This window comes from Narcine bancroftii, chromosome 1 (genome assembly GCF_036971445.1).
Source record: "Narcine bancroftii isolate sNarBan1 chromosome 1, sNarBan1.hap1, whole genome shotgun sequence".
In the NCBI taxonomy this organism is placed as follows: Eukaryota; Metazoa; Chordata; class Chondrichthyes; order Torpediniformes; family Narcinidae; genus Narcine; species Narcine bancroftii.
The window spans coordinates 230519048-230543225 of NC_091469.1; the positions used below are offsets into that span (position 1 = coordinate 230519048).

The 24178-nt window shown below is 41.2% G+C and overlaps 1 long non-coding RNA gene across 4 annotated transcripts in view; it reads right to left on the bottom strand.

Moving 5' to 3' along the window:
* Positions 1 to 309: 309 nt before the first annotated feature.
* Positions 310 to 24178, bottom strand: part of LOC138750370 (uncharacterized) — a 46682-nt gene continuing 22813 nt past the window's right edge. For 3 of the 4 annotated variants that reach the window (XR_011349343.1, XR_011349351.1, XR_011349309.1), the window contains 5 exons: positions 10214 to 10264; positions 1834 to 2136; positions 841 to 971; positions 634 to 760; positions 310 to 534 (listed from right to left, as the gene is read on the bottom strand). This is a non-coding gene — a long non-coding RNA (uncharacterized lncRNA). The remainder of the gene's footprint in view (positions 535 to 633; positions 761 to 840; positions 972 to 1833; positions 2137 to 10213; positions 10265 to 24178) is intronic. The other variant, XR_011349337.1, reaches the window with a different exon arrangement.

Genomic DNA, 24178 nt, shown 5'->3' on the forward strand with positions numbered 1-24178 from the left:
TGACCGAACAGTTGTATCTCACAATGGACTTGAGTTGGGAATTCACTGTATCTGTTTTACCATTCATCAAATACAACATGTACACATAATAAAAGTGATTTTAAAGCATCATACTTGCTGGTACGTGGTGGATTGGTAGATCTTGCGAGAGATTGGCCACAGTGGAAGAGCAAAAGGGGGAGCAGGGGAGTAACTGCTCCACCTGATCACAGTCTACAAAAGTGGTGCCTTTTCAACAATTTGTTTAACTCTAGTCTTCTTCTACAATAAAAGTCGAAACTCGTTTTATTTTTATTATTTTATCGCTTGGCCTTGGAAGAACTTTCTGGATTTATTCATTACGTTATTCGACCAATCTTTTGGAGTTTTGAGTCATGTGCTCAGTCTCCCGTGATGCACTGATAGCCGCTGGCATCTGGGGAACCGAAACAAACCATGACATCATCACCTCCTCTCTGAGGCCTGACGATCCCGTAGAACTTCATCTTTATCGCATCAGCTCACAGCCCCAGATATACAATGATGACACTGTTACTGAAACATGAAATTAATGAATGTAGAATACAATTATGTATATAATAGCGAAGTAATGAAATATTTTGTGTAATTAAGAGAAAATGAGTGTCCATTTACAATCCAAAACACTTCAGCATCTGTAGCCGAGCCAATACATCATTCCCCAACTTTTTGTACCATAGTCGTAGATTTTTTTTTCTGACAAGGAATGCCATGGAGAAAAACACCAAGAAGAAGAAACTATCTAGGTGGGACAGAAAGAAGGTGAAAGAAGTTGCAAATTGAGAAAAAGAATCGTCAAACTGTCAGAGATTGGATGCCTACTTTTCATTCGGCAAGGACACAACGTCTGCTGCGCTGGAGGTGGAACCCTCTTGCTAGTACCTGGCTGCTGCAGCTGCACTGATGGTGGAAGTGGAGCCCCTGGAAGACGTGATCCTTCAGCGGACTATTGACTGGAGGGCAAAGATAACACAGTAAGACAATATGCGACCACTGACACGCATACGGAATACCCAACAGATCCACACCTGTTTTGTGAAACACCTGATCGAGTACGTGCTCTTTTTGTTGGCCAAGTATTTAAGATAATTTTGACAGTTTTCCAAAATATGAAGCTGGATGTCATTTCAGTGCAACCTGGTACAAGAAATCAGTTAAAGGTGAAATGGATAGCAACTGGCTGATTTACACACAAAGAGTAAAATGCTATGCTTTGTTTTGCTTGTTGGCTTTTTGAAAATCGATCAGATGTGGAGTGATCCAAAAACTGGTTGCAAGATGTTTTTTTAAAAAGGTACACACAAAATTGAAAAACATGAAAAAAGTGAAAGTCACAAAAATCTGAGAAAAACCTTTTCCTTACCAAATTTTGTTTGTTCAACAACAGAATGGTCTTGGCTGGCCTGGTAATGGCGGAAAGGATAGAGATAGAGAAGGATAGGATGATTTGGGAAAACAGGGATTGGCATTCCTTGGTCATCGCGAGTATCAAGGTTTAGGTTCCCCAATTACAAATGAAGGAAATGTTTTGGAACTTATTAAGGAGTTTGCCAAAAATGATACATGACTGGAACAACATTTATGACTCAGTGATTGAAATGCAACACATCTCAGCCCTGACATACAAAATGATCTGATATAGTTCTCATCAGCCCAGGTTCTATCAAATAGTTGAAATCAAAGTGGCTAAGTATTTTGCAGTAATTGTTGACTCTACAATTGATATCAGCAGAACTGATCAATCTTTTTTATCCTTGTGATATGTAACAGTAAACAGTGATGCGTTGGAATGATTTATACAATTCAGTGAATTACCTGGAGCAAGGGCTGAAGAATTTTTCAACATTCTTCCTCCAACAATCAGAAACTTAGGGCTGTCAATAACTGTGTGTTACGGTCAGTCTTTCAATGGAGTAAGCACTATGTCGGATGAAGTATCTGGTCTCCAAACAAAGATTGGGGAAGTTGCTCCAAATGCACTCTTTACGCACTGCTGTGCACATAATTTAAATGTGCTTCGAATTGATGCAGAAAGCAGCAAATATTCAAACCAAGTTGTTTTTTGGAACTAGAAAGTGCCTATATCTTTTCTCTGGCAGTTGACCTCTTCTTTCAGTACTAAAAGAAGAACAACGAAATCATATCAAATCTTTCACAATGACTCGAAAGAAACTTTGTGATACTAAGAAAGTCAGCAGTAGAGATCGTCTTGCTGAATTTACCAGCTCTAGTGGTTGTTCTGCAAAAAAAATTCTGGATGGTGGGATTTTTAAAAAACTGCACTCCCAAATAGTCCCTGAGGCCAAGGGTAGACTGGAAACACTCAGTACTTAAAAATACTTAGTTGTTCTTGTATTCTGGAGTAAAGTGCTAGAAAAGGCTTTCAATTTATCCATATATTTACAGAAATGTAGTCTAGATCCAGAAATGGTTTCTCATTTGATTCAGCTTTTTGAAAAAAGATATGAAAAATATGCAAAATGAGTATGAATCTCAATTCAAACAGATTGAGAATGAAGCCACCGAGTTGGCTCGAAAATATTATATTAATACAGATTACAAGCAGCACAGAGAACGTAAAGAAAAAAGATTCCATGAAGAAATTGCAGAGGATGAAGGAATATTTGATACCCGAAAGAAATTTATAGTTGAATCCTACTTAGTGTCCTGAGATTCTGCTATAAATAGCACAAGTAAATGATTTGAGCATTTTAAAAATGTGGCTTCCAAAGTTAGTGGTTTAGATCCAAAGCATTTTGACAATGCATATAATGTGAACAAATGAGAATTTTTAGCAGACGCGTACTCAGACGACATTGACAGTCAAATTGAAATCGTACAAGAGTTTCTTTTATTCAAAGACGTACATAGACAGATAATGATCACCAGCAGTAAAGCAAATTCAAGTGCCGAAAAACTGACCAACAACAATATACTAAAATTCATGATCGGCAATGACGTGCTTCATTTATTCTAATTAGTCCATATTGTACCACATTTGTCTGACCTTACCAATAACTAGTGCAATAGCAGAACGATCCTTTAGCCGGCTCAAACACAAAGTCCTACTTTCATTCTACAATGGGCAAGGATAGATTGACTGGGTTAGCTTTTGTCTCCATTGAAAGACAGTTGCGGTGGCTTCAGCCTTCAGCCTGGTAAACAGCTTTCTGCCAACGTCTAGCATGAATGTTGAGCCAGAACGCTGTACAACCCTTACGGCCCCTATTACAGTCACTGCAGAGGTGCTGCAGTCAGGCCCCACTGAACAAAAACGTACTCCGTGGAAAGTATTTTGCCGGGAATGTGAGATGGCCAGGTGCCATGCTTGGGTGGCAGTGAGGGTTCGAACAAGTCCAAGCATGCCCTGAGGTGAGGAAGTAGTTCGTGCGGTGACGGCTGGGGATTGTGAGGTGCATTGACGAACTCACCAGGTAGTGCCAGCGGCACACCGTAGACCAGCGCAACTGATGACACCTGCAGATTTTCCTTGGGAGTGGAGCAGATGCCCAGGAGCACCCACGGCAGTTCATCCACCCAGTCGGGACAGGTGTGGCGGGCCATGAGTGCCAACTTAAGGTGGCAGTGCAGATGTTCGACCAGTCCATTGGCCTGCGATATAGCTGGATCCCCAACCTGTTGGCGAGCTGTAACCAGAGCGCAGATGTGATGTGACCCGGGACGCCGAACCAGGCGACCCAACCAAGCAACGGCGCTCGGGAGCAGGAGTCAGTGGAGGTGTATGGCATCGGGACCACCTCAGGCCAGTGAGTGGTGCAGTCGACCACCATAAACAGCTAATGGTTGCCCTGGGAAATGGGTAAGGGCCCGACGATGTCCACGTGAATGTGGCTGAACCATTCCCAGATGTGCTCGAACTCCTGTACAGGCACCCTGCTGTGCCTGTGCACCTTGGACGTCTGACAATGGGTGCATGTTCTGGCCAAGCCTGTGATATGCTTCCGCAGCCCATGCCATATGAACCGTTCTGCCACCATCCAGACCGTAGACCTGATGGACGGATGTGAAAGGTCGTGGATGTGGCGGAAGACCTGCCTGCGCCACTGCTGGGGAACCACTGGCCACGGGGTTCCCAAGGAGATATTGCACAGGATGGTGCCTTCGCCGCTCGGAGTTGGGTGGTCTCAGAACCGCAGGTCCATGATGGTGGTCTTGAAACCCCTCATCTCCTCATCAGATTCCTGGTCCTGGGCAAGCTGGTCGAAGTTGAGGCCAGGCATCAGCGCGCAGATGGCCAGTTGTGAGAGTGCATCGGCAACCACATTGTCCTTCCCCGCCATATTCCAAATGTCGGTGGTAAACTCCAACACGAAAGAGAGGTGACGCTGTTGGCAGGCCGACCAGGGATCCTTTGCCTTTGCGAGCGCCTGGGTGAAGGCCTTGTGGTTGGTGAAGATGGTAAAAGTCCTCCCCTCCAAAAAATAGCAGAAATGCTGCACAGCCAGGTATATGCCCAGCAACTCGCAGTCGAAGGGACTATACTTGCGTTCTGGCAGGTGGAGCAGGTGGCTGAAGAATGCCAGCAGTTTCCAATGTCCATTCACCTGCTGCTCCAGGATGGCACTGATGGCTGTGGCAGAGAAATCGACAGAGAGTGCCATATGCAGGTCAGTGTGCGGGTGGGCGAGCATGGAGGCCTTCGCGAGGGCATCCTTGGTGGCCACGAACACGGTGCAGGCTTTTGGGTTCCGAGCGAGCGTCTTGTGCTTGGCTGTGATGAGGGCGAATAGCGGCTGCATGATGCATGCAGCTCCCGGGATGAAGCAGTTGTAAAAGTTGACCATACCCGCAAACTCCTGCAGTCCCTTGAGGCTGTCCGGGCATGGGAACTCCCTAATAGCGATGACCTTCGCAGCGGTGGGCATGGCTCCTTCGGCTGTGATGGTATGGCCCAGGAACTGCATGGATTCTTCCGCGAACTGGCACTTGGCCAGGTTGATGGTAAGGCCGAAGTCGGCCAGCCGGGATTAAAGGGCATGTAGGTGGGCCTTGTGTTGCATCCAGTCCTTGCTGGCGACGAGGACATCGTCCAAATAAATAAAGATGAAATCCCTGCCCACAGAGTGCATGAGGCACTGGAAGGTCTGAGTGGCATTCTTGAGCCCGAACAGCATGCGCAGGAATTCAAACAGGCCAAAGGGGGTGATGATGGCCATCTTGGGTATGTCTTCAGGGTGCACCGGGATCTGGTGATATCCGTGCACCAGGTCAACCTTGGAGAAAACCCTCACACCATGCAGGTTGGTCGTAAAATCTTGGATGTGAGGGATGGGGTAACGGTCAGGAATGGTTGCCTCGTTGAGCCGTCGATAGTCTCCGCAAGGATGCCAGCCACTGGAGGTTTTTGGGACCAGGTGGAGTGGCGAGGCCCATGGGCTGTCAGAACGCCGAATGATCCCCAGCTCCAACAAGTCTGAAAACTCCTCCTTCACTACCTGGAGCTTCTCAGGCAGGAGCCAGCGTGCCTTGATGTGAACCGGTGGGCGCTGGGTGGGGATGTGGTGGAATACCCCATGGCACGGCGAGGAAGCAGAGAACTGTGGTTTGAGGAGTGTCGGGGACTCGTCCAGGATTCATTGGAAATCATCTCTGGGTGTGCTGATCGTGGCCAGCTGCGGTTGCTCCAAGTGGGAAGCATTGAGGTGAACAGCCTGGAAGGTACGGGCATCCACCAGGTGCCTACTTCGCATGTCCACCAGAAGCCCATGTGTGAGGAGGAAGTTTGCACCCAGGATAGCAGTCGGGAGGGACGACACGGTGAACCTCCACGCGAAATTCCGTTGGCCGATCTGGAAGTGGACTGTCTTGTCTCCATACATCCAGATTGCCATTGCATTGGCCGCATGGAGGGGAGGTCCACAAGGTCAGTTCCTGGGCTCGACGGCCGTGGCCGGGATGATGCTGATCTGGGCTCCATTGTCAATGAGGAACCACCAGCCACTTACTGAGTCCCGCAGGTAGAGGAGGCTGTGTCATTGGCCAGCCTCCGCAGCCATTAACAGCGGCCGGCCTGGTCATTTCCCTGGAACGAGCAGGGCTGATGACATTTCTAAGCCTTGGCTCCCCAGCGCTGGTGGTAGAAGCAGAGGCTTGAAACGGATGCTATGGGTTTAGTTATGTTCTTGGGGGGGCCCCTACAGGGGCCGGGTCCTCTACCACAGTGCTAGGGGCGGGCTTGGCTTGGTCATGCCTGTGCCTTGTGACCTGCTGGACCACTGAGCCCTCCGGGAATCCTGTGAGCTATAGTTCTTGGGCCTTCTGGAAGACATTCCTTGGGTCGGTGAAGCTCTCCTGGACCAGCAGCAGCTGGATGCACTCGAAGAGTGGGCAGTTGGTGTGCTCACCCATGAGCGCGAGCATCTCGTCCATCAGCACCATCGGGGACCTGGCCCCCGGGGCATCGAGGTGCAGCATCTGAGTGGCACACTGGTGTCTGGATAGTACAAGGGACCTGGTAAGCACTCGCTTGATGGTCTTGTATTTGTCCTTGGCAGATGGGTACTGAACAAGGTGCAGCATGCATCTGGTGGTGGCCTGGTCCAAGGCAGCAACCACATGGTAGAATTTGGTCGTGTCGGACGAAATCTGATGGAGGTGAAACTGAGCCCCTGGCTCCTGAACCCAGAATTCAGGCAGTTTTACGGCTATAGCACTGATCCCAGGCTCGCTCAAGATGGGTTCAAAGACATTTGAACCAGTCAGGGTCACCAACTGTAACGGCAGCTACACTGCTCCTGCAATAACACACAACCAGATGGATTGAGCTGAGTGAGCAGACTAGTTTATTGCAGGCTGCTGGGCTGCACTTATACTCCCAGCCCGGACCTGGCTGAGAACCATGCTGGAGGGCACTGACGTCATCCGGGCATCACGTGGTCCCCTAGCGCGGGTTTCTGAGCCCCGTGCTGGAAGGGAAACCTCCGATGGCGCCATTTTGGCTGGCTGCCCCGCCGCGTGGCTTACAAGTGGGACCGGTTCGCCTGCCTCGTGGTGATCTGCACAAATAATTAATTATTTTTGATTTTAAATACAAAATAATCATTATATACTTCCTTTGAAACTGAATCTTCCTTGAGTTTTGATGTTAAATACAAAATAAAAATGTTTAATGAATTTAAAATTATTTGCTATGTGTCAAGGTACCTTTTTAAAATGCCTGCTCCCCCTAACTGGCTATGCCCCTGGTTGGCCATCCCTGCCATTGATGCTATTTTCCAACTTACACATCCAAAGCATAATTTTTATATTTTTCTTTTATTTTTAATTAAAAAAAAATTTTGGTCGTAAGTACAGATGACCATAAGTCGCATATAATGTAAGTCAGTGACTATCTGTGCAAAAAAAAAGGCTAGCATACAATTTGACTTCATGTTTACCTGTATGTTGACCTTTGGTGCTTGTACAAGAGCATTTAAACCTCTGAACATCCAATCTTTCAATCTCCTACCCTTTAAAAAATACTCCACCTTTGAATATAATTCTACCAAAGACCTTACATTTTTTACATTTCGTACCATCTGTCATGTCCATGTCTATTCACTTAACCTGTCTTTATTCCCTTGATACCTTTATAGATCCACCTTACTTCCTTCCGTACCAAGAAAGGGATGTGTTACAGATGGCTGGTATGCTAGGAGCTAGGAGAGGTTAATCAAGGGATTGGCATGGTTGGTGGTTTAGAAGATTGGTAGGCATGGTGATTGGTAGAGAACCAGTTTAGGAGTTTGTTATGAAACTGCTCAGCATGGAGCAAATAAATGTTTTGATGTCCTGCTTCTACAAAGACCTGTACACTCCATTCCCCTTTGAAACTAAATTACGTATTGGACAAATATGGCACTATGTGATCTATTATCCCAAAATAATTATATTAGCTTTGCAAATGTTCGTGATTTCATACACAAATGATTGATTTAAACCATAGCCTGAATTAACATAATTTCTAATGATAAATGTGAATTAGAATATTTAATTCTCATTCCCTTTAAATCCATTGTCCAAAGCATTAAGTTAAATATTGGCAACAGGAGAGTCAAAACAGCAGGAAAAACACAGACAGAAGATTAACACTGGAAGTGTGAAGAATTGAATGATCGAAAATTCACTCAGTCAGAAAGAAGTCATTCAGCCCATTGTATCCATTCTGGTTAAACAAAGAACCACCCAGTCTATCCCACATTCCAGAGCAAGGTGCATAATAACTTTTTTTTAAATTTAGGCATACAGCATAGTTACAGGCCATTTCAGCCCATGTGTCCATGTCACCCAATTACACCCAATTAACCTATCACCCCTGGTACATTTCGAACAGTGGGAGGAAACTGGAGCACCCGGGGAAAACCCATGGAGAAATGAGGAGAATGTACCAACTCCTTACAGGCAGTGCAGGATTCCAACCCCGGTTCCGATCGATGGTGCCATAAAAGTGCTGTGCTAATGACTACATCAGCCATGCCACCCATTATTCAATCAATATGCAGGTTAGCTCATTTAAACAGAAAATTTGAATGTAGTTCTGGACAGAAGCGGGATTTAATTATAATATAAACATGAGTGACTGTTTTAAGCAAGGAGCTTTTTATTTGGTCTGGAATCCTTCAGAGAAAAAATAAATATTCAGCAATTGTTTTTTAAATTTCACCATGACTAGAAGTGCATGTATTCAGTTCACTTTTCTGCATTTGCCACACGCTTTGCAAAAATAGAACGACATTCACCTGATTGTTCAAGATATCTCTGACAGGAGATTATTCGAAAAACAATGGAAATCATACTTGTGACATTCCTCCGGACTCCTTCTGATTTTGAGGTGTGTCAGTGAAGCTAGAGCGAGTAATCTCACAGAAACTCGACATTAATCCTCCTGCTTCTCATCGATTTATCTTGACTTGCTGAATGAGGGAGCATTTGACAGATAATTTAAATGATTTTAAAAATGGAGTAAAAGTTACGGGCATTTTTTTTAAATTCTCAATCCTTGTGCAGTACGTTTAAACTTCTAAACGTACTGATGCTTTGACTTAACGATTCATAAAATGCTGAAATCTGCCACCGTGAGTTCACACAATGGGAGAGACTTGTTCAACACAGCTGCAGCCCTGACAGAGGCTTTCGAGGGCTGCAGCAACATCTGAAGTGTTATTGCAGGCTTCCAAGGCATTGCGGTGAGACAAGAAACAATTGAAAGAGAATGAGCGGCCAGGAAACAAAATCCATAGGCCTAAATGATGAAATCATTCAGGAATTGACCACCCTGCAAGATCATGGGTGAAGTAGAATAACAGATTGCAGGCGACATGGCTGCCAATTTGAGTAACAGTGAAAATGAGGTGGTACGGTGAAACGAAGCTGCACCACGATGACAGAAAAACAGATATTTAGTGTGCCAAAACATTTTGTCTCTCATCCCCCTCAGACAGCCACGCTACTCAATAAATTTTGATCAGGCACACACAGACTATGATTCTTAAGCTAAAGAAAATACCTTTGGGACACACACAGTGGTAAAAAAAAACAAAAGCAATGCAATCTATGATGATTACTGATATTCGGGATCTGTTACAAGCAGGTTAAATGTTGATTCACAGTATCTCAGATGCTGACTGAAAGGCAGTCTTAGTTGTGTAATTGGCATGGATCCTCTGGCCTCTCTTGTACACTATTTAAGGGCTTCCTCCTTGAAAAAAAACACAGAGGCTCCCTTGGCCGCTCAATTTGGGTCAAGATTGCCATTGAAAAGAAACCTGGCTTTCAGAATAGCAGCAACAAAGAGTAGCTCCCTGCAAAGCTTCACACATGCAATATATTATTCCTATTTTCTCACACATTTAAGTACACTACCTAAAAAAAATCACACAGTAGGGGTTGGAAAAAGGGATTGTTATACTTTGTGGAATGTCTCGGCTGAAAAAGACCAAACCCCCCCCCCAACTACGCCATTTTCCCCACAATTCTTCCTCCTCCATCCTCAACATTGCTACAGGTTCAAATAAGGCAGAAAGGAAAGGAAAGAGAAATGCCCTCAAAACCATTGCCTAACTTTGGTGATAAGTAGCGAGCGCTATTATTGCCAAGTTCATTTTTGGCATTGATTGTTCTCATAAAGTTTCAGGGCATTTATTGAATTCGACAAGGCTGGTCGGTTCAGCCGGGTTATGAAGGCAGAACAACTTACCTAACCTTGCTTTGCTGGAGCACAATGTTCTGCTGACATTTGACACTGCACCTGAAAACAATCAAATTTAATTTGGATGATCTAGAATAGGATATAATTATAACTACCAGACATTATAGATTAAAATATAACTTCAAAACACACTAGAATTTCCTGTTCATTTGTGGAAAAATGTTCAATACAAAATGCCAGAATGAATCCACTAAAAGGGCAACCAAGCTGTCCTTGTTTGGTGCCAATTGACCTTTTCATTGCAATTTTTCATCCTGCATTTGTACTCTTTTATTTGGTTGTATGAATGTCAGGGATAAACTATTCATCTGCTTGCAGAAGAACACTTCTCATCGTATGAGATATTTTGTGACAAATAAACTCACACTTTAAAACACTGGTTCTCAACCTTTTTCTTTCCACTCACATCCCACCTGAAGTATTCTCTGTGATTGGTAAGCAATTACTTAAGGTGGGATGTGAGTGGGAAGGGACGGTTGAGAATCACTGCTCTAGACCCAATTGTTACTGAAATATTTTGCTTGAGAAAAATTCTCATTGGTCCATTTCCTTTGGAGTTATGAAACCATGCACATAACGAGTCAATTAGGTACAATTAAAACAGGGGTTTTCAAACTTTTTCTTTCCACCCACATCCCACCTTAAGCAATCCCTTCCTAATCACAGAGCACTGATGGCATGGGATTGCTTAAAGTGGTATGTGAGTGGAAAGAGAAAGGTTGAGAACCATGGCTTTAAAATGCTGAAAATAGTTAGCAAGTCAGGCAGTGTCTGCAGACATTGTAGTTAACATTTCAGATGAATGGTCTTTCATTAGAACAGAGTAATGTTACATTTATGACCCAGGGTATGGAACAAGGATCATTGAGAATAAATAGAAAGATCTTTAATAGGGCAGAAAGCCAGAGAGAGTGCAAGCAGATAAAGTGAGAACCTCCAGTCGTGCAAAGAGTGGTGACAGAAAAGGCAAAGAGAACGAGTGCAACAGAAATGCAGAATCATTATCCAGAAGTACGTCCCACTGATGCTATTATAAAATTGTCCCACCACTCCATCCAGATCCACCAGGAAAGCAATGCCTGATATGGCAGGCTGCTATTCACCAACTTCAGCTTGGCATTTAATACAGTTGCTCCCCAGAGGCTAGTAGAGAACCTGTCCTCACTGGGACTCAACAGCTTTCTCTGTAACTGGATCCTGGACTTCCAAATGGAAAGACCACAGGTTTTTTCTGGGTCAGTAGCAAATTTCGAGCACCATCACGCTAAGCACAGGTGCACCGCAGAGCTATGCGCTCAGACCACTCTTGTTCACACAACTGCGTCATCAGCAAAGACAATGAGTCGCCCTGCAGAGAAGAGATGGAAAATCTTGCATTATCATGCGAGAATAAAAGTCAAAGATGATGATCGTGGATTTCAGGAGGATCAAGAATGACCATGCTCAACTACACATCAATAACTGTAGTGGAGAGAGTAGAGAGCACCAAGTTCTTTGGAGTCCACTTAACAAGTTACCTATGGTGGATACATAATATTTCCTTACTTATAAGGAAGGCATAAAAGGAACTGCACTTCCTGAGAAGACTGAAATGGGCAAAGCTATAGGCCACCATCATGTCAGCCTTCTACATGAGCTCTGTTGGGAGTGTCCAGGCCAGCTGCATTGAAGTGTGGTAAGGTTACTGTAGAGAATTGGATTGGAGGTCAATTCACAGGACCAGAAGAAGGTAGAGAGAATCAGGGAAGTCTCCCTCTTCCCATCGACAAAACCTACTGGGATCATTGTCTGAAGAAGGTGCACAAAATCATTCAGAACCCCCTTCCACCCTGCAAAGAGTTTCTTTCAGCTTCTCCCATTGGGGAAGAGATACAGGAGTATAAGAGCCAAGTTGAGGAACAGCTTCTTCCCTCAGCCAATGAGAATGCTGAAGGACCAAAGGAACTGCTCACTCAAACCATCCTAGACTCTAATATTCACTAAACAATGTATATTTATTTATTTAATGTCTATCCATCCTGTGTATATATTGTTTGTCTTTATGCATGTTTCGTTGGGTTGTACTTGTGCAATCGGGTGATAATAAACTTGAACTTGAAATGAAGTTAATGGTGAGAATCTGAATTTTACAAAAATGCTCATTACTTGACACGGTGGAACTCAATTTTTCAATGAAACATGTGATTGGAGCATTGAATTCATGACCAATAGCTGACAGATTCCACAAATCAAAAGATCTGAGGATTGGGTAGGAAAGAGGATTTAAGGTGGAGAATTAGCCATAATCTTTTTGAATGGGGAACAGGTTTGTAAGTGTATATGGTGTCCTCCTGCTTTTACTTCTTAAGTCCTTGTGTATTTTTACTCCTTCCGTTATTCTTAACAGGAAACAGCTTTTAATACCAGAGTGAGATTGGGGACAGATGATGGAACAGCAACCTCTGCTCTTTCTCTCACGCCCTACTTTTAAACTCCTGGAAAACAGCCAAGAATCACATTTGGAGTCAGGAAATTCTGAGGACTGTTGCCAACATTTTTGCAGTCAAAAATCATGCATCAGCAGACTATATCACATATATCAGCAGACAATATTGTGTCACGTACCAAGTATCACAATGCAATAAAAGTTTAATTCCAGGAGGGATTTTAATCCCTGGCTCAAGTGATTTTTCACAGCAGAATGGGGTTAAATTGGTAAATCCAATGCAAAATTACAGACATACTGTGAATGCATCAGGCAATAAATAAGAAACCACAGAGGGAGGAATGAGCCAGTAATTTCAAAATCTTAATTCCTTATTAACAGCTGCAGTTGGGGATTTAACCCAGAGTGCATGTTTTTCTTGAATTCTTTGAAGCACACCTGTGCAACAGCAAAGCATCAATAGATGGGGGCTGAAGAGCCAACAGTGTAATCTCACCATATATTCTGCAACTTCACAGCTCTACCCCTTGAGTTCACCGGTGAAACAAATTATTTTCAGTGACTGTGTTGGTTCTGTCCTTGATACACTCGGAGGAAAGCTTTGCAAAAACTTTAACCTAAATTATCTGCTGTCTACTTCCCTCCGTAAATGTGGCCTGACCCTCTCGGTTCCTTCAACAGTTTGTTTTCAGTATCCAGTATCTGCAGTCTCTGTAGCTTAAGGCCTTTTTTTCCCCACTGGCCTTGCAGTGTCCTGGGATAGGAAGCTGTGCTGTTTCCACTGGGCCACTGACCGCTGAACACAACTCATTCCCGGGGATAGGAGAGTCTACCTTCGAATGGAATGGAATGAATGGAAGTTGCCCTTTTTCCATTGGTTTATTCGACATCAGCTGACGTCAGGGATACGAGTAGATGCCGTCAATCCCCAGTGTGATTTGATGCCGGTGTGCTGATTGTTTTCCTTTTCCCCTGGACCCTTAACCAGTTAATTCCAGGGACAAGGTGCCAGTGGAAAAGGGGCTTTAGTATAAACCCTCCTTTTCAATATCCAGACATTTGCATCAATATCACATTTGCAACATGAAGTATTGAATGTGAGCTAATTATCCAACAAGATTATAGGACCCAAAGGAGGAATAGGTAGTGGTTGGAATACAGGTGTTAATGCTCTGTTGCAAACTCCTTGCAGTGAGTCTTATGTAAGAGGATGAGATAGAACCTCCGACAGAGATTTTACATTGATGTCCCTGTTTCCATATTTGCTTCTGTTGATAAATGAGAGACTATGTTCAAATTGTCCCATCGCATATCCTGTAGGATAAATGAAGACATCAAGAAGAGTGAAAACATGATTGAGAATGTTGAAGATGAAGTGGAGGTAAGGAGAAGTGGCTGGAATAATGAGCAATGTAGGTGGAAGTGCCACTGTGCTGACCTTTACAGAACCGATAGATTCATCAAGCTGAATGCAGGGACCAGGGACCAACATTTCTGTTGCTGATGTCTGCAGCCACCTCAAGCCTCCATTTCTAATCAAGCAATTAAAGTCAAAGATGAGCCAAAGATAAGAAGTGGAAATGCACCAAGCCTCCGAAGGCCTGGGAGACTCAAGGACACGATGAGCAAAGGGCGGAGGAAGGACCATAGATGGAAATGAAAACAAGAATGAAAATGTGAAAGTTGGGACTTTGCCAGACCAGGAAACAATTCGCAGGGGTGATGGGTACTGGTGAATGGAAGTAGTTGCAAGTTAGGACGCGGGCTGCAGAATCTTGAAATAACCTCAGGTTTGTGAAAGCCAGAAGCTAAGAAGCCAGCATGGAGAGACTTGGAATGTGAAAGCAAGAAAGGCCTGCGTGGGGATATATCGGTTGAAATGGTCTCAAACTCAGGAAGCAGGTTTGGTGGTCAGCATCATTTTTGACGATAAGGTCAAAGCAGTCAGAGGGTGAGGATATTGCAAAGAAAGCAGGTAATGACAGAGCATGAGGATGGGAGCACATTGAGGACTAGCAGAGAGCATGGGTTTAATCCCAGGTGGGTGAGATGTGCAAAAGGAAGAGGGATAAGTGACACAGGCAATTGAATATTTGATTTCAATCTTCGGGACAAAAAATATCTTGTATTGGTTCAGAAGATGAAAATGGAAAGAACAAGGAAGAAAATGTTTTCTGGTCAATTCCTAATATTAGTTCATACAAGCATTAAAAAAAAAAACAAAAATACAAGTACCAACAATAACACCTTGAAATTTGCAAGTGAAGGGCACCTTCTCATGTCCTCTCTTTATAATGGCCATCCCATTCTGCTGAATACTTGTAAATGTTTTGTTAACAAACAGGATCTGGTGATATTGGAAACAGTACCCAATATTCTGTTTTAATGATAGCGTGCTAGTGATTATCCTGACCACTAGAAGGAGTCAGAGATGAGTTGATGTCTTGAGTACTGTAGCTAATAAAGTATAATTGTTATAAATGAACCCAAGTTTCTTTATTACAATAAAAGAAGCATCACATAGAGCCATGAGTGTGCATGGTACCAGGAGTGAGAATCAGTCAATATCAGCAGAAAATGAAGAGAGTGTGAAAACTCCTGATATTGTAAATTGGACTGGAAATTTCGACCATGAGTGGAAATTGTTCAAACAAAGATTCATGCCACTAAACTTTACAGCAAACCTGATGCACAGAAGATTGCCCTGCTATTTACAAGGGTGGGACCTCAAGCACTAGAGGTTTTCAACACGTTTGTTTTTGCCGAGGCAGAGGGAAAGTTCGACAAGTTTGTTGAGGTGTTTGATGAACACTGTTCACCAAAGGAAAATGAAGCATTCGAGAAGTATACGTTTTGCAGGAGAGAGCTGGAACACTTTTTTTTAAAGCAGACTTTAAACTAAAAGCAAGAACACGCAATTTTGGATTGGTGCAAGATTCAATGATCTGTGATCAAATTGTGTTCAATAATAAAGTGAGAGAGAGGTTGCTGCAAGCTGGATCTGTGACGATGTGTCACATCAGTGAATTAGCTCTGCAGCGCACAAAAATATTTGGTGATAGTGGACAAGCCAGTGAAAATGAAAGCTTAGTCGTAACCACTATGTCTGGACACACACAAACAAAAAAAAAGGGATATCGGAAACAACAAAAAGATGGAGTGACATTCAATTGTAAATGATGTGGTGCTCAACATGCACCAAAACAAAGCCCAGCCAATGGAAAAGTCTGTAATAAGTGCAAAGGGCAGAATCATTACGCAAAGCAATGTTTTTACAAAAGGAAATGAAACAGAAGTGAAAGTCTGCACACTATAAAACACATTAGAAGAAACTGCTCTCAGTGATGGACTCTTCCTTGGCATGGTAGTGCAGAAAGATTTTTAACCAACAGATGCTGAACATCCAAGCATGAATAAAGTCAAACAGGAGAAGTGAATTATGTTATTGCATACAAATAGAACAAATATTCCTTTCAAGCTGGACATGGGCAAAGGTCAATTTGGTCTGTGACCACAACATCAGGGCAATGAAGATAAAGACATACATCCATTCAAATCCCTGTACAGCTCAAAGCATACAACAGACAGAGTATCGACACAAAAGGTACATGTGAAATTTGTATTTTAATTTGTAATTTCAAGGTGAAATTTAAGGATAACGAGCACCACCTCAGGCTCATGATAGTCCCAGATGAACATGAATTACTGCTTGGTGACAAAGCATGTGAAATCTTAAGCCTAATCAAGAGGGTGTACCACATTAATAGCGACAGTGCACAGAACAGCGTAGAGGAAATAATAGATCAATTTCCAGACATTTTCAAGGGGTTTGGAGTTCTACCATTCACCTATAAGATAGTTAAAGGAGGACGCACAGCTCCAAGGCAGGTTGCAGCGCCACTAAAAAAATAGCTCAAGCAGGAACTCTACCAAGTGACAGTACTCAGGGACATAAAGAAAGTGGAGGAGCCCACAGAAAGGGAGAATTCAATGGGGTGTGCATGGACCCAAATGACCTGAATGCCAATATAAAGAGGGAACATTATCAGATTCCAACCAGGGATGAAATTACAAGTGAGTTTTTCACTAAATTGGATGCATCCCAGGACTTTTGGCAAATACAACTGCATGAATATGGCACAAAATACTTTACATTTAATACATCTTTTGACCAATACTCCTGTCTGAGGATGCCTTTTGGAATTTCCTCAGTTCCAGAATTGTTCCACAGGACAATGGAGCACATCATAGAAGGCATAAATGGGGTATGAGTGTACATGGAGGGCATGATCCTATGGGATCAACACAAGAACAACCAATGAGAGCCTCATCAAAATGCTACAGCACATCCAGAAGTATGGATTAAAGTTAAACAGAGAAAAATATCAGTTTGGTGTGAAGGAAATCATCTTTCTGGGAGATAAATTGTCAGAGGCAGGTAAAAGCTATTCTAGAGATGCCTGGACCCAATGACAAAAATAAAGCATATTGAGAGTCCTGGAAATAATTACTATTATTGGTAAATTCATACCAAATCTGTCTTCCAAGACAATGTACTTGATGAAGTTGTAACAGGACAATTGTGAATTCAAGCGGATAGATAACCACGAGGAAGAATGGGGACAATTGAAGACCATATTCTAAGTACAGAACCAGTGCTTTTGATGTTCTTTGATGCATCCAGAAGGATGAAAATATCTACAGACACCTCAAAATATGGAATAGATGCCTCATTACTTCAGGCTGTGGAAGAAGATTGGAGGCCAGTAGCATTAGATCTGAATGCCGATGTGCACAGCTAGAGAAAGGGTGTCTAGGTCTGGTCTATGGACTCAAGAAATTCCACAGCTATGTGTATGTCGTACAATCATTCATGGCAGAGACTGACCACAAGTCATTATAGCCATAATCAGGAAAAATCTCAGTGAGATGTCGCCGTGAATGCAAAGACTGATGATGAAGCTATAACGTTATGATTTTGAATTGGTGTACTCACCAAGGAAACTTGTTGTGTTAGCTGATGCGTTATCCAGGGCAACGACACAGAGTGAAGCACACAATGAGAGTTCCACAGAAACAGATGTGATTCTCCATGTGAACCTGATCACAGAATCTCTTCCCATATCTGACATGAAATCCAAGCAGATTCCAGCTGAAACAGAAAAGGACACAGTTCTACAGAAGGTCATCAAGAATCTGAATGAAGGATGGCCTGGAGGTGAATATCAGTCAGACTACAACATCAGAGCTGTCAATGGGCTTCTACTCAAACAGAGCAGAATTGCAATTCCTCAATCACTGAGACAAGAGATGCTGAAAAGGAGCACCTTGGAATGGAAAAATGCAAGAGGAGGGCCAGAACTATGGTTTATTGCCCAGGGATAAATACTGACATTGACAGGATGGTTTCCAACCGTGAGACCTGTTTGAACCATCATGCTAAGCAAACAAAGAAACCCATGATCATAACTGACTTACCAGCGGAACCATGGCAGAAAGTTGTGACTAATCTGTTCCACAGGAAAGAATTACCTGCTGGTTACTGACTATCTATCAAACTATCTGGAGATTGTGCTGCTTCCTAACATGTCTGCTGCTTGTGTGATTAAATATATGAAATTGATCCTTATAAGACATGCAATTCCTCAAATTATCTACTGTGACAATGGACCATGCTACAGTTGTAGAGAATTCTGTAACTTTGCAGAAGAGTATGATTTTTGACATGTGACTTCAAGTTCTCTGCATCAGACAAATGGTAAAGCAGAGAATGAGATTCACATAGTTAAACAGTAGCTTAAAGCACAAGACAGTGGCTCAGATCCATATCTAGCTCTATCGACAGAACTTCACCACTTGAACATGGCTTGTCACCCGTTGAGCTTCTGATGGGTCATAGACTATGTATCACACTTCCCTACTCTGCAGACCAAAACAAGAACCGAGATGTTGAACGGAAACAAAAGCATTTGCAATGGAGACAAAGTTCAAACTATGACAAGTCAGCAAGAAGCTGAGGGCCACTGGCAGAACATGACACAGTGAGACTCAAAGATTCCAACATCTGGGGCAAAAAGGCCACTGTTCTGGAGGATGTAAATCCAAGATCCTACGCTGTCAGAACAGAGGAGGGTCAAAGATCTTGCTGAAAATGCAAGATACACTGCAGGAACAGACAAATGCAGAAGATCCAGTGTGCACAGCAACAGAGGAAACACAGTAGAGGACCAGCAGAGCCGACACAGGCACCTATGTTAAGAAGATCCACACGAGTTCTCAAAGCAGCTGACAGACAATCCCTAAAGGATAAAATAACTGCACACTTAAAGTTTGTGCTGCAGATGTTTGTGTTTTTGTTTGTGTTGAACATTAAATTGAAGGGAATATTGTATTAGTGTGTCACGTTGTTAGATTAAACATCTCATGGAAAGGGGATGTAGTGATAGAGTGCTAGTGATAATCCTGACCACTGGAGGGACTTGGAGATTGGTTTTTGCAGCTGGGAATGGATTCAAACTGGATGCTTCCATCAGGTTGTGAGTACTGCAGCTAATAAAGTATAGTTGTTTTAAATGAATGCAAGTTTATTTTTATTACAATAAAAGAAACATCACAGTTCTGCACCAAGACAATGGCAGACGTTATCATTTATTTCCACAACCCACTCCTACCTCTGCTTTGAAAAAGGGTCACCGACCAACCTTTTTGAACTGCAAGAGTCTTTCAGGGAAAACAACTCTCTTTTTCAATATTTATATCAGTTTTATCAAAGAAATATTACATAGAAATATAACAATAAAGTAAAATATAAACAAATTTTATATACCATCTATTTCAGTGTACAAGTCAAGTCATGAAACACTAAAAAATTTTCAAAGTGGGGGGGGGGGAGGTCGACCTATACGCCGGATATACTTTTGAGACCTTAAATTCACCAAAAAAAAACAAATTGACATTGATTCGGCACATAAATTGATGGTGGAAGCACCTGCCCACCACCGCTCTCCAAAAACTCCCCACCACTGGGCACCACAATAACTGCTCCTACCTGGAACCCTGAGGTCACCATCACCGCTTGCCGCTGGTAAGCCAAGGTTTTTTATTTACTTACTTAATTTACAGCTTTGTTACTTGCAATTGGGGTGTTAGACATTTCCAAATTAATCCATCTTGAAGCACCTAAATTTTCCTTGTGATGAATCCAAAAATAATGTAACTGATAATAGCAGCCCAATAATGCCAACCCCAATAATGCCATTTCTTTTTAATATTTTTAAGGAAAACATTTTTAAGATGGGGCGCTTAAATTCCCTATAAGATATGATAAAATCCAATGATTAGGTAAGATATTCATCTTCATAATACTGATGCATTCAATTAATGCCATCAATAGAGGGGACCATTGTGTCAAAGACTTCTTGACATGACTCATTAAGGTAAGAAATTTTTCTTTAAACAGATTATTGAATTTCTTATTAATACTTAGATAGTTGAACTGATTTCAAGCTATCTTAAAAGGAATAGAGGAATCTAAAGAGCAGGAAGAACTTAAAAAGAACAGCTCACTCTTCTGCAAATTCAATTTATATTGCAAAAACTGCCCAAATGGATAAAAAAGTGATAAAATGTATGTAATCGATCAGTCAGGATTCAATATATACAATAAAGGATCTGAATAAAGAGACACTTTATGAACACATCTTGTTTTTGTGATTCCCGAGATATCAGCTGATTGTTAAAAAGCCACTGTTAGAGGTTCTATAGCCAATTTAATTAATAATGGGCTTAAAGGACATCCTTGTCTGGTACGATGATATAACTTAAAAGGTTTGGATTTCATTGATTTAGTAAAGATTGAAGCTGTAGGAGATAAATATATCAGTTTAATCCAAAGTTAAATTTCTCTTACACATGGAATAAATATTCCCATTCTACTCTATCAAAGGCTTTTTGCAGTGTCTAAGTAAATAATACATTCAGAGGATGAAACTGAGGGAGAATAAAGAATATCTAACAAACAATGGATATTAAAAAGTAAGTAATGTCCCTTTATAAACAGTTTGATCCTCAGAAATGACTAAAGGCATGATATTATCTAACCTACAAGCTAAAATCACAGGCAGTATCTTAGTGTCAATAGTTAACAGGGAAATTGGTTAATAGGAAGAACAGTCTAATGGGTCCTTATTCATCTAGCAAGAGAAATTGGGCTTTATAAAAAGTTTCTGGCAACTTCCCACTAACTAAGGATTGAGTAAAAACAGAATCCAAATGGGGTATCAGTAAATGGGAAAATGATTCATAAAACTCTGCTGGAAAGCCGTTGGGACCAGGGACTTTAATGAACTGCAAAGAGTTCATAGCTCCTGCTCAGAGATCGGCTATTCCAACTTGAATTTATTCTCTGAAGAAACTGTAGGAACGGTCAAACTATCCAGGACTTGCAATATACAATTTTGGACTTTGATCGAATTAGAGCTGTACAACTAAGAGTAAAACTAAGAGAAAGTGCCGTTTATTTCAACATGATTATTAGTATTCTTACTGTTGTCTCTGTGAATCTCACTAATAAACCCTTCAGCTGTATAATTTTTAATTTGGCGAGCAAAAGGTTTCCCTGCCATTTTCCCATGCACGTTGAACTTCGATTTACTCTTTAAAAGTTGTGTTTGTGTTGGATAAGTAAGTTGTGTTAATTTTAAGTTTGACCCTTCTTTTTAAAAGCTGGGGTTTCAGAGTTAAGTTATATTGGTAACGTTACATGTTAGTAAGTTGGGCAATAAACTTCAGCTGATTGGCCAAATCATCTCTCTCAGAATTAGCGTTCTTTTTAACAATTGCCATAAATTAAATTATATGATTTCTAGTATAAGCTTTAAAAGCATCCCAAATAACTAAAACAGAAACATCCAGAGAGGAGCTTTTACTCTAAATAAAAGGTGATTTGATCTTTCATGAATTTTTAAAAAATCAGGGTCCAATAATAAAGAGGATTCAACACCACTGTTTAGTAATTCTAGGTAAATCCAGGATATTAATAGACAAAAATCACTGGAGACTGGTCAGAAATTAATATGTTTTCATAAGAATAAAAGTCAACAGAAGAAATTAATTGTTGGTCCATAATAAAGTAATCAATGCGTGAATATGTATGGTGGACCTTAGAGAAAAAAGAGAATTCTTTATTATCAGAATGAAGAAATCACCATATGTCAATAACCCAGATTATAACACAAAAGAATTTATAAATATAGCTGTATAATTAAATAAGCAATTTTATGAGATGAGCAGTTAAACCAACAGTTTAAATCAGTGCCTACTATCAAAGAATAGACATTCAAATCTGGTAAAAGAGAAACGAGGGCATTCAAAAAATGGTTTATCAGTATTAGGATCATAAATTTTAACAAAGACAAAGTTTATTATATAGTTTACCAGACAATATAAGAAAATGACCATTAGTGCTGGCAATAACCTCATGTTTAATAAACGGCACCAATTGATCAATCAAGATTGAAACACCCCTTTGCTGAATAGAATTTCTATCCCTTCAAAATGATCAAAAATTGCAATATATCAGGTAGATGAAAATGTGTTTCTTGTAACAGAATAATCTCAGGTTGAAACTTTCTTACATGAGAAAAGACTTTTCAGCGTTTAACCAGATGGTTCGACCTCACAATATTCCATGACAAGACCTTAATATCTCTGGGTATCTGAGAAATTAGAAGTCAATAATACTTTTTTTTTAAAGTGATGGCTACCCAATAATAGATAACCAATACAACCACTCAAAAAATTCCATACTAAAGTAACAAACTCCTCCCTGTGAATCCCCACTGCTCATGGCAGTAACTCACAGAGAAAACAATATACCAAAACTCACTGTTGGTAGTTATCCTAGAATTGTACATAAAAGAAAGCTCACACAGCTGCAAAACTATAGTGTCTACTTTAAAAAATATATTAATATTCCCATGGATTCCATAATTAATTATTAACCGATAACATTAGTTACCATATAAGTGAAAAGAAAAATGAGAGGTGAACCTCTCTTTCTTTATAACAAGTATAAATAGTTTTTAAAAAAGGAAAACTGTAAAGGACATATATACTTTAAACAAAAAGAAAGAAATTTCCCCTAGGAATTCATGAAAAATATAGAAGTCTTATCAAACATCAGTTTAAATTCATCTCAAAGTAAGCAAAAAAAAAGAATAAAACCCCAGTACTCATATCAAAAAGAGACAAAAATAAAGGATATAAAAAGCGTCAGTAATTACACATTTTACTCATCCCCTGAAACTGGAAGATAATCTTTCAGAAAATCAGCCGCAGCCTGAGGAGAAATTAGCCACTTCTTCATTTTGTCGGGTAAAGTGATTTTCAATCAAGCTGGGAAGTGCAATGATAATTTTAGGATGGCATTGAAGAGCTGGACATGACTCCTTTATATGTAGATCATTCTTTCGTGACTTCTGGCAAATTGTCGTCCACAATCCTAATGCTCTAATTATGATTCATCCCTCTGTGTCGGGACTCACTTTGATCTGGAACCAGTATAAGAAGAGAATAACTGATCAAGGCTTCAGGTTTAGAGATGAACATTCGGTGTGCTCTGTTGATTCCATGAAGAGTTAGCAGCAGATTTTGTCCAAAAACCTCGCGAAGAAACTCAGCAAAGAATTCGGGGAGCTGGCCTGATTCGGTTCCCTCTTCCAAGCTAATGATTCTCAAACTGTTTCTTCTGCTTCTCGCTTTCATAATAAATTGTGAGATTTTTTTCATTCCAGATTATCATGTTGTCAAACATGAGGGATTCATGAATTTCAACTGTTTTTGCAATTCCTTAATTTTGGAGTCGTGTTCATAATTCACCCAAATTTTCAGCAATGAACATGTGAGGCTCGCAGGTCTTTTGAGTCCTTTTTCAAACACTTTAACATCTTTACTCAGGTCCTTAATGTATTTTCCCAGCTTTAACTCCATGAGTAGATGTCATGTTGTATAAATGTAAAATAAACTGAGAAAAGAAAAAAAAACCTAAAACTAAGAACTCCACATTAAGGAAAAAGTAGATTAAGAGAGTAAGGCGTGGGAGCTGGAAAGTTTTGGAGCATTTTTCTGTGAATGTTACTTACTACTTTTTTAATCAACCAGTGACTGTTGTTTTGTTCTTACTATTGAGGAGTTGTAAATATTATTTAATCATCAGTGGATATCCCCATGTTGGGTCTTGTGATAAAAGGAATGTCACAGATGAAGTGATTCTGTGGTTCTCAACCTTTTTCTTTCCCAATGCTATTAATGCTCTGTGATTGCTTAAGGTGGTGTGTGAGTGGGAAGATTGAGAATCACTGCTCTAGACCCAATTGTTACTGAAATATTTTGCTTGATAAAAATTGTCATTGGCCCATTTCCTTTGGAGTTATGAAACGAGTCAATGAGGTACAATTAAAACTGTGGTTTTCAAACTTTTTCTTTCCACTCACATACCATCATAATCAATCCCTTACTAATCACAGAGC